We start from the raw sequence: 14,742 nt of genomic DNA, 5'->3' as shown, positions 1-14,742 counted from the left end.
GTCACATCAGATCAGATCAAGTCATGTTAAGTCAGGTTAATGTATACACTTAAGACACCAATTCTCAGTCGATTTGTAAGTCAGGACAGGAGAGATCAGAAAGTCAAATCTGATCAAATCAGGTCAGGATAGAAAAAAAGTCAAGTCTGATCAAGTCAGATCAGAATATTATAAGCTTAGGAGACTTAAACAGAACCCTCAAAATCTAGAAAGATTTCACAATAAAATCAAGTCACCAAGTCAGGTTAGGTCGCGTCAGGTCATACCTGGTCATATCGAGTCAAGTTATGTCAAGTCACGTCAAACCAGGTCAATTTTGGAGAGATTACAAAGTCAGGTTTGATCAAGTCACGTCAAAATAAGTCCAGGTAGATCAAGCTCTTAGGTCCCATTAAGTCATACCTGGTCAAATCGGATCGAGGTATGTCAAGTCAAGTCAAATCAAGTATTGCCAGGACAGATCAGAAAGTAAAGTCTTATCAAGTCAGGTCAGCTCAGAATAAGTCAAGTTAGATCAAACTTTTAAACTTATGTAAGTGAGATAAGTCAGGTTAGATCAAATCAGGTCAGGATAGAAAAAAAAATCACCTCTGATCAAGTCATGTCAAAATATAAGCTTATGAAACTTAAACAGAACCTTCAAAATCTAGGGAGAATTCACAATAAACTCAAGTCAAGTTAGGTGATATTTGGTCAATTCGAGTCACGTTATGTCAAGTGAAGCCAAATCAGGTCAGGTTGGGACAGATCAGAAAGTCAAGTTTGATCAAGCCACGTCAGAATAAGTTCAGTTAGATCAAGCTTATAAGGTCAAGTCCCGTCAGACCAAATCAAGTCAGACACCAATTCTCAATTGATTTGTAAGTCAGGTCAGTCAGGACAAGAGAGATCAGAAAGCCAGGTCTGATCACGTCAGATCAGATCAAATCAGGTCGGAAATGTCAGGTCGGGTTAACAATATCTATACTTAGACACTACATTTTAACCATCTTTTTTTAAATCTTGAAAATTGTACTCACTTTTCACGTTTATTTGTGTAAATGTTTAATATTAAATAATAAAGGTAACGAATTATCTTCATAAATGAAAAAGACGAATATCAGGTGAGCTCACCTGACTAGACTTGACCTGACCTGACCCGATTTGTCCAAATTTTGTAATAGAAAAATTAACTAGATACATGCGAATAATGTAAAAAATCATTAAAAAAATCACAGAATCAAATTTTATAAATTTTCGAAAAATTTCGTTAAGTGTAGGAGGAAATTTCTGTCAAGATAACACCTGTTATTTTTTTTTATTATGTTTAGTTTCAAGTTTCCAGCTCATAGAACACGCAAATGTCGATTTCCGTCTGCCGTCCGTCTATTATCAATTTTATTAGACAGAAAGCACTAAACTCGATGTTATGAAATTTTACAGTTTGTTTTAGAACTTATATAACGACTTTTCTGAAATTTTGCCAAGACTCAGTGATTACAAAACATCACCTAAATTTATTTATTCGTCCCCTTTAGAAAGTTGATGACGTCATTAATATGCCCCGAAATGCGGTGCTGTTTGGCTTGGTAATATAATTTACGCTCACAATTATTTATACAGGATGTCTCAAAAAACTAATGACTAAAACAAAACTATAATTTGCTCCACTTTTCACTTTTTAGTCGAAATAGAAAAATAGATTTCTTGAGTAGAGGTCGGCGTCTGGGTCAATTTTCCCTCCGATGGAGTCACATCTACGCAGTAAAATCGCAAACGGTCGCATAATATCCCGTCCGAACTTTTCCGTGGCCAAATTAACTTTTCCTTAAATCCCGGAAAATCCCTTCTTCACGGCCCCTAATAAAGTGCGTTAACCGGAATCGTCGCCGCGATAATGGAAAAATGATTATTCCAAGAACACAAACTATTTCCCCCGCAATCAATATATTAAGAGTGTTTTAACGAGTTTCCACGAGCTTTAAATTGAAACTCATCCGCCTGACGCCGTCAATTACTTTTATTTTTATAACTGGATAATAGCGGGCATAAAGGCGCATATTTTCATTAAAATGCGTCTGTTAACTCGCGATAATGCTCCTCGGGTGTGCATTATCTCGGCGAATCTCATCTCCGTCCATTAATTAAAAGTAAAACAGACCAAACCGAATAATTCCGGCACAGATCCAAGCAGAATTCGATAAACAGAAAAATTTATGGGGAGCGTGATTTATTAATAAATTTGAAAAAAACGGGAAGACGGAACAGATAGCGTGAGTAATGCGCCGAAATACATAGAAAACTATAGATAATCAGCTAAAAGTGTGGTTTATTGACAACGAACCCGTAAAAGTTGCTCTTCGAGCTTTGATGTGCAATATTTCCAACGAAAATTATTAGGTACACGGGTTATTAATTTTTTATTTACACCATAAAAAAGCAGCAGCCGACGTTGTTATATAATGCCTCCCCCCGGCCGTGTCGCGTTTATAAATAATTTACAGATCGATCTATTTTTATTCCCCATTATATTGTTTGCATTTCTACAATCATTAACACTAACGAAACCTAATAACTGGAGCGATGCCAGGGCGATGTGTACTTAATATTCGGACGTGTGTGGACCAGGGCCGGCTCGGGGACACCCTCACACTTGCGAGAAAAATTGGTCGAAGCTTATTTCGACAGAAATTCCCTCGCCTCTGAAGTACAGCCCAACAATTTTTTTTCTGATTTTTGGTTTCCGATAACCTCTATAAAACAAAAGCAACCAATTCTCCAATTTATCATTTTTTTGTTTCTTCAATTTTCCGATTTGCAATTTTTCGAGTTTCCAAGTTTAAATTTTAGCTCAATTTTCCAAATTTTGAATTTTTGGATCTGAATTTTTGAGATTTTAGTTCTTCTTTTTCAATGTTTCGATTTGCAATTTTTCGTTTCATTTCGTCTTTGCTTTCTTTATTTTTCCAATTTCTCGAGTTTTCAATTTTTCTTTCTTCAAATTTTCGATTTGGAACTTTTCGTTTTATTCTTTTTCCGTTTTTTCTGTTTCTTCAGTTTTTCGATTTGTAATTTTTTAGTTTCCAAGTTTAATTTTTCAGGTTTTCAATTTTCCAACTCTTAAATTTTTCAGTTTTGTTGCAATGTTTCGATTTGAGTTTCTCGAGTTTTTAATTTTTAATTTTTTAATTTGCGGATGTGCAATTTGTCGTTTCCATTTTTTATTTTCTTTATTTTTCTAATTATTCGATTTTTCAATATTTCCATTTTATAATTTTTTGTTTTTGCAATTTTAATTTTTTCACCTTTTCGTTTCTCCAATTTTTAGATTTTCCAGTTTGACGAGATTTTGTAAATTTTCGTATCTTCAATTTTTATTTTGTAATTTTTCTAGTTTTCATTTAATGTAAAAAATATGTCATTATTAATGATAATAATAAAAAAAGTCGCTTTAGCACGTTCACGATGACTTTGAAACTGCTTCCTTTATTCCACTTTTCAATTTTTTTATTTCTAATTTTCCAATTTTTTCCTTGAGTTTTTCGTTTCTTCAAATTCGCGATTAGCAATTTTTATTTTCGGTTTTTTATTTTCTTTAGTTTTACAATTTTTCGATGTTTCAATGTTCTAATTTTATAATTTTTCTTTTTTTAATCGTGAAATTTTTAAATTTTTTGATTTTCATTATTTTATTTTTTTAGTTTTTCATTTTTTATTTCTTTAATTTTGCGACATACAACTCTTCGAGATTTCATTGTTGAGTTTTTCAGTTTTTCGTTCTTCCAATTTTAAAATTTTTCAATTTTTGGATTTTTCAATTTTTCATTTTTTCAGTTTTTCAACTTACAATTTTTGTTTTTGGCTTTTTATAGACTTTATTTTTTCAATATTCTGATTTATTATTTTTCTTTTTTTTTAATTACGAAATTTTTCAATTTTTCGAGTTTTCAGTTCTTTGTTTTTCAATTTTTTATTTGCGTGTTATAATAGTTACAATGTTTCAATTTTTTTTGCTTCAATTCTTCGATTTGCAATTTTTCCACTTTTTCCATTTCGCAATTTTTCGATTTTTCAATAATTTACTGATTTTTTAGTTTTTCGATTTTTAATTTTCCGATTTTTCAGCTTTTCGAAAAAAAAATTGAAAAACTGTAAAACTGGAAAATCAAAAATGAAATAACGGAGAAACATTAAATGAAAACTTTGAAAATTCTAAAAATTGTAAATCGGGAATTTGAAAAATTGAAAAAACGAGAAATTGAAAAATCAAAAAATCAAAAATTGAAAAACTTAAAAATGAGAAAGTACAAAAATTGCAAAATTGAAAAATTTAAAAATTGGAAACCGGGAAATCTAAAATTCTAACATCGAAAATTTGAAAAATTCAATATACTCGTAGGAAAAATTATAAAATCTAAACAAACATTGAATAAATGAACGAAATGAAAAAGCAAAAAATTGTTACACATATAAACTCAAGAAAATTGAAAATCGAGGAAAAATTAGTGAAAATAAAAAAACTGAAATTCCCAACACTGAAACATCGAAAAATTGAACAATTCAGATATTGAAAATTCGAAAATTCGGAGTCGAAAAATCGCAAATTCGAAATCTAAAAAGCGAAAATTTGTAAAATCAAAAACTTGAAAAATCGATAAGCGGAAAAATTGGAAAATAAAAAAATTGAGGAAACGAAAAATTATGAAAAACGTTGAAATATAAAAGAACAAAAATATTGAAATCTATAGAAACTGAAATATCAAAAAATGTATAAATCGCTAAATGAAAAATTTGAAAAATTGGCAATTGAAGAAAAATTAATGAAGATAAAAAAATTGAAAGTCTCAAAACTGAAACATCGAAAAATTGAAAAATCAAGATACTGGAAATTCAAAAAATCGAAAATTGGAAGTCAAAAAATCGAAAATTTGAAAAAGCAAAAACCTGAAAAACCGATAAACGGAAAAATTGAAAAAGTGAAGAGCTGAAAAACTAAAGAAATTAAATAGCGAGAAATCGAGAAGTCAAACAACCGTAACATCAAAGGTAGAGAAATCGAGAAATGGAAAAATCAAAAAATTGAAGAAACGATAAATAATGAAAAACACTGAAAAATAAAAAAACAAAAATATTGAAAAATCTCGAAAGTGAAATATCGAAAAATTTATAAATCGCTAAATCAAAAAATTGAAAAATTGAAAATCTAAGAAAAATTAATGAAAATAAAAAAATGAAATTTCCATAACTGTAAAATGGTAAAATTGAAAAATCGAGGTATTAAAAATTTACAAAATCGAAAATTCGGAGTCGAAAAATTAAAAATTCGTAATCGAAAAGTCGAAAATTTAAAAAATCAAAAACCTGAAAAATCGAGAAACCGAAAAACTGGAAATTGAAGAATGAAAAACTTGAAAAATCGATAAACGGAAAAATTGGGAAAATTTAAAAATTGAAGAAATGAAAAATTATGAAAAACATTGAAAAATAAAAGAACAAAAATATTGAAATCTCTAGAAACTGAAATATCGAAAAATTTATAAACCGCTAAATGAAAAAATTGAAAAATTAAAATTAAAGAAAAATTAATGAAGATAAAAAAATTGAAATTCTCAAAACTGAAACATCGAAAAATTAAAAAGTCGAGATTCTGGAAATTCAAAAAATCGAAAATTGGAAGTCAAAACATCGAAAATTTAAAAAATCGAAAATTTGAAAAAACAAAAACCTGAAAAAAAGATAAAAGGAAAAATTGAAAATTGAAGAAACAAAAACCTGAAAAATCGATAAACGGGAAAATTGGAAAAGTGAAGAACTGAAAAACTAAAGAAATTAAATATGGAGAAATCGAGAAGTCAAAAACCCGTAACATCAAAAGTGGAGAAATCGAGAAATGGGAAAATCAAAAAATCGAAGAGACAAAAAATTATGAGAAACATTGAACGATAAAAAAACAAAACTATTGAAAAATCTTGAAACGGAAATATCGAAAAATTTATAAATCACTACGTCAAAAAATTGAAAAATTAAAAATCCAAAAAAAATTAATGAAAATAAAAAAGTTATACTTCCAAAAAAGAAACATGGAAAAATAGGAAAATCGAGGTATTGAAAATTCAAAAAGTCGAAAATTGAAAAAATCAAAAACCTGAATAATTGATAAACCGAAAAACTGAAAAAATGAAGAACCAAAAATCTGAAAAATCGATAAACGGAAAAACTGAAGAAGTTACGAACTGAAAAACTGAAAAAATTAAATATCGAGAAATCGAAAACAAAATTAAATTCCCAAAACTGAAACAAAAAAATTGAAAAATCGAGGTATTGAAAATTAAAAAAATCGAAAATTTGAAAACCGAAAATTTGCAAAATCAAAAACCTGAAAAATCGATAAACGGAAAAATTGGAAAATTGTAGAACTAAAAACTTGACGAAATTAAATATCAAGAAATCGAGAAGTCGAAAAATCGAGTTATTACAAGTGGAGAAATCGAGAAATGGGAAAATCAAAAAATTGAAGAAAAGAAAAATTATGAAAAACAAAAATATTGAAATATCTCGAAACTGAAATATCGAAAAATTTATAAATCGCTAAATCAAAAAATTGGAAAATTGAAAATGCAAGAAAAATTAATGAAAACAAAAAAAAATTATATTCCCAAAATCGAAACATCGAAAAATTGAAAAATCGAGGTATTGAAAATTCAAAAAATCGAAAATTCCAAGTCGACAAATCGAAATTCGGAATCGAAAAATCAAAAATTCGAAAATTTGGAAAATCTAAAAAATCGGTAAACGGAAAAACTGAAAAAGTGAAGAACTGAAAAACTGACGAAATTAAATACCGCGAAATCGAGAAGTCGAAAAATCAAAAAATGGGAAAATCAAAAAATTTAAGAAACGAAAAATTATGAGAAACATTGAAAAATAGAAAAACAGAAATATTGAAAAATCCCGAGGCTGAAATATCGAAATATTAATAAATCGCTAAATAAAAAATCGAAAAAAATTTAATGAAAATAGAAAAACTGAAATTGCCAAAACTAAAACATGGAAAGATCGAAAAATCAAAACTTCGAAGTCAAAAAACCGAAAATTTCAAAAATCGAAAAATTAAAAAATCGATAAACGGAAAAATTCAAAAATTGAAGAACTGAAAAACTCACAAAATTAAATGTCGAGAAATTGAGAAGTCGAAAAATCGAAACATCGAAAGTCGAGAAATCGAGAAATAGAAAAATGGATAATTGAGAAATCGAAAAATCGAAAAATCAAAAATTTGGAAACTCCAAAAAATTAAAAAATTGAAAAATCGGAAAATTGAAGAACTGAAAAACTGAAATATAAGAAAATTGAAAAATCGGAAAACTTGAAAAAATTAAATTTGAAAAGACGAAAAATTATAGGAAACATTGAAAAATTAAAAAAAATTAAAAAAAAATCGAAAAATTGTGATATCAAAAAATTGCAAAATATTTCTGTTTTATTTGTATATAAAATTTTGTTTTCTTTTTTTCTAAAAATCGAAATCCAGGGTGAAAACTCAACACAGATTCATACGTCACAGGTGTAAGAGTATCTTATTCTATAAAATCAAATTATTATTGTAAACACATACAGACCACTTTTTCGTATCCTAGAGGCCATGAAACGTCGAGAAAACATAAAAGTGGTAAATCGCCCATTGGACTTAGCTTACACCCAGGAAGCAAAAATCCTCCAGCACCGGATTAAACACCAGTGTGTACTCTCCCTATAAGCCCCAACAGAATTATGGTCGTCCGGCCCTCGCACTCCATATACCCAAGCGCGTCTGTATACATCGCAAACACGGCTTTTATAGTTATATTTGGTACAATATTGACGCAAACGCGTCCCTGAAGACTAACTTGCGGCCACTTCGACGACGCGTGCTTTGAGGTGGTGGCGACGCGAGGAATATTCGAATTTTGACTATCGCTCAGTTTTCGGCGGCGCCCTTTGTTTTGAAGAACAAGCATTTAATTAACTGTTATCCTTTGTCCTTTGATAAAATGTGTGATCGGGGGAGGGTCGCCTCGAAATTAAACGCCTACGCAGACGAGTTTTGACAAAAAGTGAGCGGGGGGTGCTTTTTTTTAATTAAATGGTGATCAGTTTGTTGCATTTCGGGGTATCATTTAGGGGCGATTGTTTAATTTCGGTTATCGTGATGGGGTTGGGGCGGTAATTTTTTTTAATTAAATTGTGATTAGTTTGGAGTAAGGGATTTTTTTGTTAATTTATTGGAAATTGCTTCCGTGTCATTAACTCTGCACTATTGTGGCTTGTTTGTCGAAAATTGTAAACAAACCAGTAATTGATTGCTATTGTTAAATGGATGATTACATGGGAGTACAATAATTTGTGGAGCTAGTGTTTCGTAATGGGTTACACAGTTTATTGTTATTTTTGTTTACTAATTATTTACATTGTCGGTATGATGCTTGGTGATGTCTTTTATCCTTGCGAGAATTATCGTTAACAGTATATGCTTATGTAAATAATTATAATAATACATAGTCACCATTAAGTATGTGTTTGGAGAAACCACAATTTTATCATTAAAAATATATTAGAATTAAGTCTAAAACGTAATTTTTGTAAACATTGTAGATATTTTTATACCAAATTACATTTATTAAAGAAACCTCTTAAAAGAATTGGCCGAGGTTATTTGACAGAACTTCCCTCGCCCCTCAAGGCAGCCCAACAAAGCCCGCTTCTTAAAATATCGAGAAATCGAACAATAGAGAAATTTTAAAAATCGAAAAAATTAAAAAAATTTTTAATTGCAAAATTGAGAAAGTGAAAAATCAAAATCCGAAAAATTGAAAAATCTACAATTTAAAAAATGGAAAAATACAGAAATGGATAAATGAAAAACTAAGAAACGAAAAACACAAGAAATCGAAAAATCGAAAAATTAATAACTGAAAAATTGAAGATAAAAAAATTGAAAAATGAAAAAAGAAAATACCGGGAAATTAAAAATTAAAAAATCGAAATCTGGAAAAATCGAGGAATCGAAAACCTGAAAAACTTAAAAACCGAAAAGTCAAAAACTAGAAGAGCTAACATTTAAAAATTGAAAAAAATTGACAAATAATAGAGAAATCTACTGAAAAATTTAAAATTCAAGCAGTCGAAAAATTTAAATATCGGAAAATCAAAATTTAAAAAATCGAAAAACTGAAAAATCAAAAAGCGACAAGTCCAGCAATCGAAAAAACGAAAAAGTGAAAATTTTAAACATCGAGAAATCGATCACGAAATTGGGAAATCGAAAAATTGAATTCAACAATCGAAAAATTCATTAAAAATTAGAAAAAAATGATAAATCGATGATCAGGAAATTGAAAAATCGAGTAATTCTAAAACTGAACAATCGAAAAATCGAAACTTAGATAACTCGAAAAATCGAAAAACTGAAAAAATTGAAACTCGAACACCTGAAAAATTTAGATATTTAAAAATTGAAAAATCAAAAGATGGAAAAATTGAGAAATTAAAACATCAAAAAAACGAACATTCGAAAAATAAAAAATCGAAAAGTCAAGGGGTCGAAAAATCGAAAAATTAGAACTTGGAAAATTGAAAAATATGAATTTACAAAAAAAATCGATAAAATTTGAAAAAATCAAAAATCGGGAAACTGAAATCTCGATAAGTCGAAAAACTAAAAAATCCACAAATGTGAGATTTAAAAAATAGAAAATGCGAACAACCAAAAAACGAGAAGTCAGAAACCGAAAAATCTAAAATTAAAAAAATTGGAAAATCGAAAATTTAAAAAACACAGGAATTCAAAAATTGCAAAATCGAGAAATCAAAAATTCTAGAAATCCGTAAATCGAGACAAAATGGATAAATCGAAAATTGTAAAATTGAAAAATCGAAAAACCGGGATATTGAACAATTGAAAAATTGAGAAATCAAAAATTTAAAAAGTTGGAAAAATTGACAAATAGAGAAATCGAAGAACTAAAAAATCTAGAAGTCGAAAAATTGAAAAATTTAAACATCAGGAAACTGGACATTCAAAACCAAAAATTTAAAATTCAGAAAATCGAAAAACTGAACAATCAACGAAAAGCCGAGAAATCGAAAAATCTGGAATTTAAAAAATTGAAATCTCGTTAAATCGAAAAACTGAAAAACCGAAAAATTTAAAAACCGAAAAATCGAAAAAAATCGAAAAATGTGAGATTTAAAAAATCCAAAAACTGAAAAACCAAAAATGAGAAGTCAGAAATCCAAAAATCTAAAATTTAAAAAAATTAAAAATTGAAAAATCGAGAAATTACAAATTCGAGAAGTGGATAAATCGAGAAACTGAAATTGACCAAATTCGAAAAATTAATAACGTTGAAAAATTGGGAAATCGAAAAATTGAAAAATCTAAAAATCAGAAAACTGAACAATCAAAAAATCGAAATATCGAAATCTCGATAAAATTTACAAAAAAAAATGGATAAATCGATGAATTTAAAATTGAAAAATCTAAAAATCTAGAAAACTTGGCAAATCGACAAACTGAAAAATCGAAAAATTTAAAAACCAAAAAATCGAAAAAGTGAAAAACCAAAAACGAGAAGTCAGAAATAGAAAAATTTAGAATTCAAAAAATTCAAAAATTGGAAAAGTTTACAAATCGAGCAATCGAAGAACTGAAAAATCTAGAAATCTAAAAATCTAAAATTTAAAATATCAAAAAATGAAGAATCGAAAAATTGAAAAATTGAGAAATCAAAAAATCGAAAATCTAAAAATCAGCAAACTGTACATTCAAAAATCGAAACATTGAAATCTTGATAATTCGAATAACTGAAACATGGAAAAACTAAAAAACTAAAAAATTTAAAATTCCGAAAATCGAAAAACTGAAAAAACAATGAAAAGTCGAGAAATCAAAACATCTGGAATTTAAAAAATTGAAAAAATCGAAAAACCGAGAAATCGAAAAATTGAAACATTGAGAAATTAAAACATGAAAACTTCGAGAAATTGAAAAAATCCAAAATCGAAAAAATCATTGAAAATTAAATATAATCGATAAATCGAAAATCCGGAAATTGAACAATCGAAAAATCGAAATTTCGATAAATCCATAAATGGACGAATTAAAAAAATTTAAAGCGAGAAAACTGAAAAATATAAAATTCAAAAATTGGAAAAATTGACAAATAGAAAAGTCGAAGAATCGAAAAATCTAGCTATTGAAAAGTTGAAAAATCCAAAGATTGAAAAATCGATAAATTATCAAAAAAACGAAAATTCGAAAAAAAGAAAATCGAAAGATCTAAAATTTAAAAAACGACATGCAAAAATTCCAAAACTGAAATGTAGAAAAATATAAAAATCTGAACATCGAAACTCCGGAAAATCGAAAAATTAAAACATCGAGAAATCGAAACATAAAAAGATCGACGAATCGAAAAGTCAAAAGGTCGAAAAAACGAAAAATTGGAAGTTGGAATATTGCAAAATATGAATTTTGGAAAAAAAACATCGATAAAGCTATGAATTCAGAAACTGAAAAATCTAAAAATCCGGAAACTAACATTTGAAAAATCGAAATATTGAAATCTCGATAAATCGAAAAACTGAAAGACCGAACAATTTAAAAACCGAAAATCGAAAAAAAAAAAATCGAAAATTGTGAGATTTAAAAAATCGAAAAACTGAAAAACCAAAAATGAGAAGTCAGAAATCAAAAAAACTAAAATTAAAAAAAATAAAAATTGGAAAATCGAAAAGTCAAAGAACTCAGGAATTCAAAAATTGAAAAATCTAGAAATCATAAATTCGAGAAGTGGATAAATCGAGAAACTGAAATAGACCAAATTCGAAAAATTAATAACGGTGAAAAATTGGGAAATCGAAAAATTGAAAAACCTAAAAATCAGGAAACTGAACAATGAAAAAGTCGAAACATCGAAATCTGGACAAAATTTACAAAAAAAACTTGACAAATCGATAAACTGAAAGATGGAAAAATTTTAAAACCAAAAACGAGAAGTCAGAAACAGAAAAATTTAGAATTTAAAAAATTTAAAAATTGGAAATGTTAACAAATAGAGCAATCGAAGAACTGAAAAATCTAGAAATCGAAAAGTCTAAAATTTAAAATATCAAAAAATTAAATATCGAAAAATTGAAAAATTGAGAAATCAAAAAATTGAAATTTCTAAAAATCAGCAAACTGTACATTCAAAAATCGAAACATTGAAATCTCGATAATTCGAATAACTGAAACATGGAAAAACTGAAAAATTTTAAAATTCAGAAAATCGAAAAACTCAAAAATCAACGAAAAATCGAGAAATCGAAAAATCTGAAATTTAAAAAATTGAAAAATTTGAAAATGGAAAAGCCGAAAAGTCGAAAAACCGAGAACTCGAAAAATTGAAGCATTGAGAAATCAAAACATGAAAAGATCTAGAAAGCGAGAAATCAAAAACTTAAGAAGTCGAAAAATGTACAAATTGAAATATTCATTGGCATCTTAAAAAAATCGATAGTCGGGAAACTAAACGATGAAAAAAAATTGGAAAAATTGACAAATAGAGAAGTCGAGGAACTAAGAAAATATAGAAAAATTGAAGATTAAAAAAATCGAAATTGAAAGATAAAAAAATTGGGAAATTGAATATTACACAAATTGAAATCTCGATAAATCGAGAAATCGAAAAATTGAGAAATTTAAAAACCGAAAAATCGAAAAGTTGAAAAGCTAACATTTAAAAATTAAAAAAATTGACAAACACAGAAATCGAAGAACTGAAAAATCTAAAATTTAAAAAATCTAAAAATTAAAATATCGAAAAATTGAAAAATCAAAACATTGAGAAATCGACAAATCGATTTCGAAGATTTTGAAATTCTTGGGTTTTTTTTAATGGAAAAAACCTCGGGTGATTTTGTTTTTGAAAAATAATTGACAAAAATCTTAATCCTTAAGTTTTGAAGAAAAATTAATAGAAAAATCGTCAGTAACCCAAGTAGTTTACTTTTGAAAAAGTTGAACTTGTTTCAGGATAGTTAATTCCAGCAGATGCTTTCTGCTGGTCAACTCTTCCACACAACTTGTTTCCATTTTGCATGAAATTCTCCCTCTTCAAGCCTCAAATAAATCACTAACTCCAAGTTCCACCCCGTGTTTTACATAACTTTTCATGAATTTTACATTCACGATATTCTTCCTCAAATCAATCCAAACGTTAATAACAAACCACGACGCCAACATTATCATCTCCACCATCAAATAAAAGTTACTGTCGTATTGAGCCGCCCTCCCCACCCCCACACGTACAACACAAAAACGTCCCGGATTAACGATCATGATTTACAAATTATACCATCTGCAACTGACAACTGCCGATGATATATCGGGCGGATTTTTGGCCGACTAGTGGTCCGAAAACGGTTAATGATAGCCGGAGGGTGGGTCGGCTATGGGAAAATCGCAACAAAAAACGAAAAATGGGATAATACGCGCCAGGTGCGGAAAAACAAGCCCACAGGGAGGCTTTTTGGCATCGAATGGCCGCGGTAATGAACACCGTGTGACGTCTGAAGTGGGTGGAATGTCTTCGAGTATTATTAGTTTGATGGCGGAGGAACGAAATGAAAATTTCATTTGCTCATAAAAGCATGATTTGCTGCTTTATAGTGCAGATTGTTATTAAAATAAACAGAGTAGATAATAGCACTTTGCATAAGTACATCATTAAACGAAATTTAATTTTAATTGAGTCAATTACGATTACATGATTAAGAATTGTTGCAAGTCGGACATGTGTTTTCACTTATCGGTCGTTTGCAGTTAAATTGATGTGCGATGAAAATGTACAGGCTGTTTCAGCGGAAACGAGAAGCGGTTTCAGATCGAGAAATTGGTAAACGTTGGTTTCTGGGTGGATCAAATTTAGTGGAGCTGTTGGGTGACCACCGCGTAGATAAAATATGCTTACGTTAAATAACGTAAGCTATTTTTATTTTCTTTATTATAAACTTGGCAAGTTTTGTTATTTTGAAGAATGTTGAGATCGTTAAGTGTAGTACTAAATGCACGCGAAGAGTTTATTATATGCGTAGGTATATATAGCTTTATAGAGAATTCGCATTTTTTTACGTCCCGAGGAAGTATTGTAATCGAGTTCATGAAGCGATTGCATGCTTTTTGGACGTTTTATGACCCCTAGAGTACATAAAAGTAAGTCCCCTGTTTCCGTCTCTCCCTCTGTGTGTCTGTCTGCCCGCCGCCTGTGTCGATTTTTATTAGACATAATCATTTTGTACGTAAAAATTTGTCTGTTGTTTATGAACCCGTGTGAAAAAAATTAAAATTTTATGACAATATTTTACAATTTAACTTAACTTTGAAATTGCAGTTTAAGAGTTTTTAAGTTTTTTTAAAAGGTCTCAAGATTCTTTTAAACTCTTAAAAAAAGAGAATTCAAACACTTTCACAAAAAAAAATACCTGTGACCTTAACGCTACTTTTCTTTTCTTTCAAAAATAAAAATTCTAGGAACCTCGAGATACTTCCAAATTCTTTAAAAAAATGGTCTAAACATCTCCAAGCTTTTTTCGCTTTCTCAAAAAAAAAAAAAATAAGATCACCAAGGATCCTCAAGAATTTATGACATTCTATTAAAAAAGAGAGACCAAGGGTTTCCAAGATTCTTTTAAACTCTTTAAAAAAAACACTATCCCGGGTAATCAAGATTGTCACATTCTTGA

The 14,742-nt window shown here is 28.8% G+C and overlaps 1 protein-coding gene across 4 annotated transcripts in view; it reads right to left on the bottom strand.

The window, feature by feature from the left end:
- Positions 1-14,742, bottom strand: part of 5-ht2a (5-hydroxytryptamine (serotonin) receptor 2A) — a 133,653-nt gene that overhangs the window by 96,926 nt on the left and 21,985 nt on the right. The window lies entirely within an intron of this gene.

Source organism: Zophobas morio, unplaced genomic scaffold, assembly GCF_036711695.1.
Source record: "Zophobas morio isolate AGI-343-1 ecotype UQ-CSIRO unplaced genomic scaffold, CSIRO_AGI_Zmor_V1 ptg000028l, whole genome shotgun sequence".
Lineage (NCBI taxonomy): Eukaryota > Metazoa > Arthropoda > Insecta > Coleoptera > Tenebrionidae > Zophobas > Zophobas morio.
The sequence above is the reverse complement of the archived record's forward strand: the minus strand, read 5'-3'. Positions and strand labels throughout refer to the sequence as shown.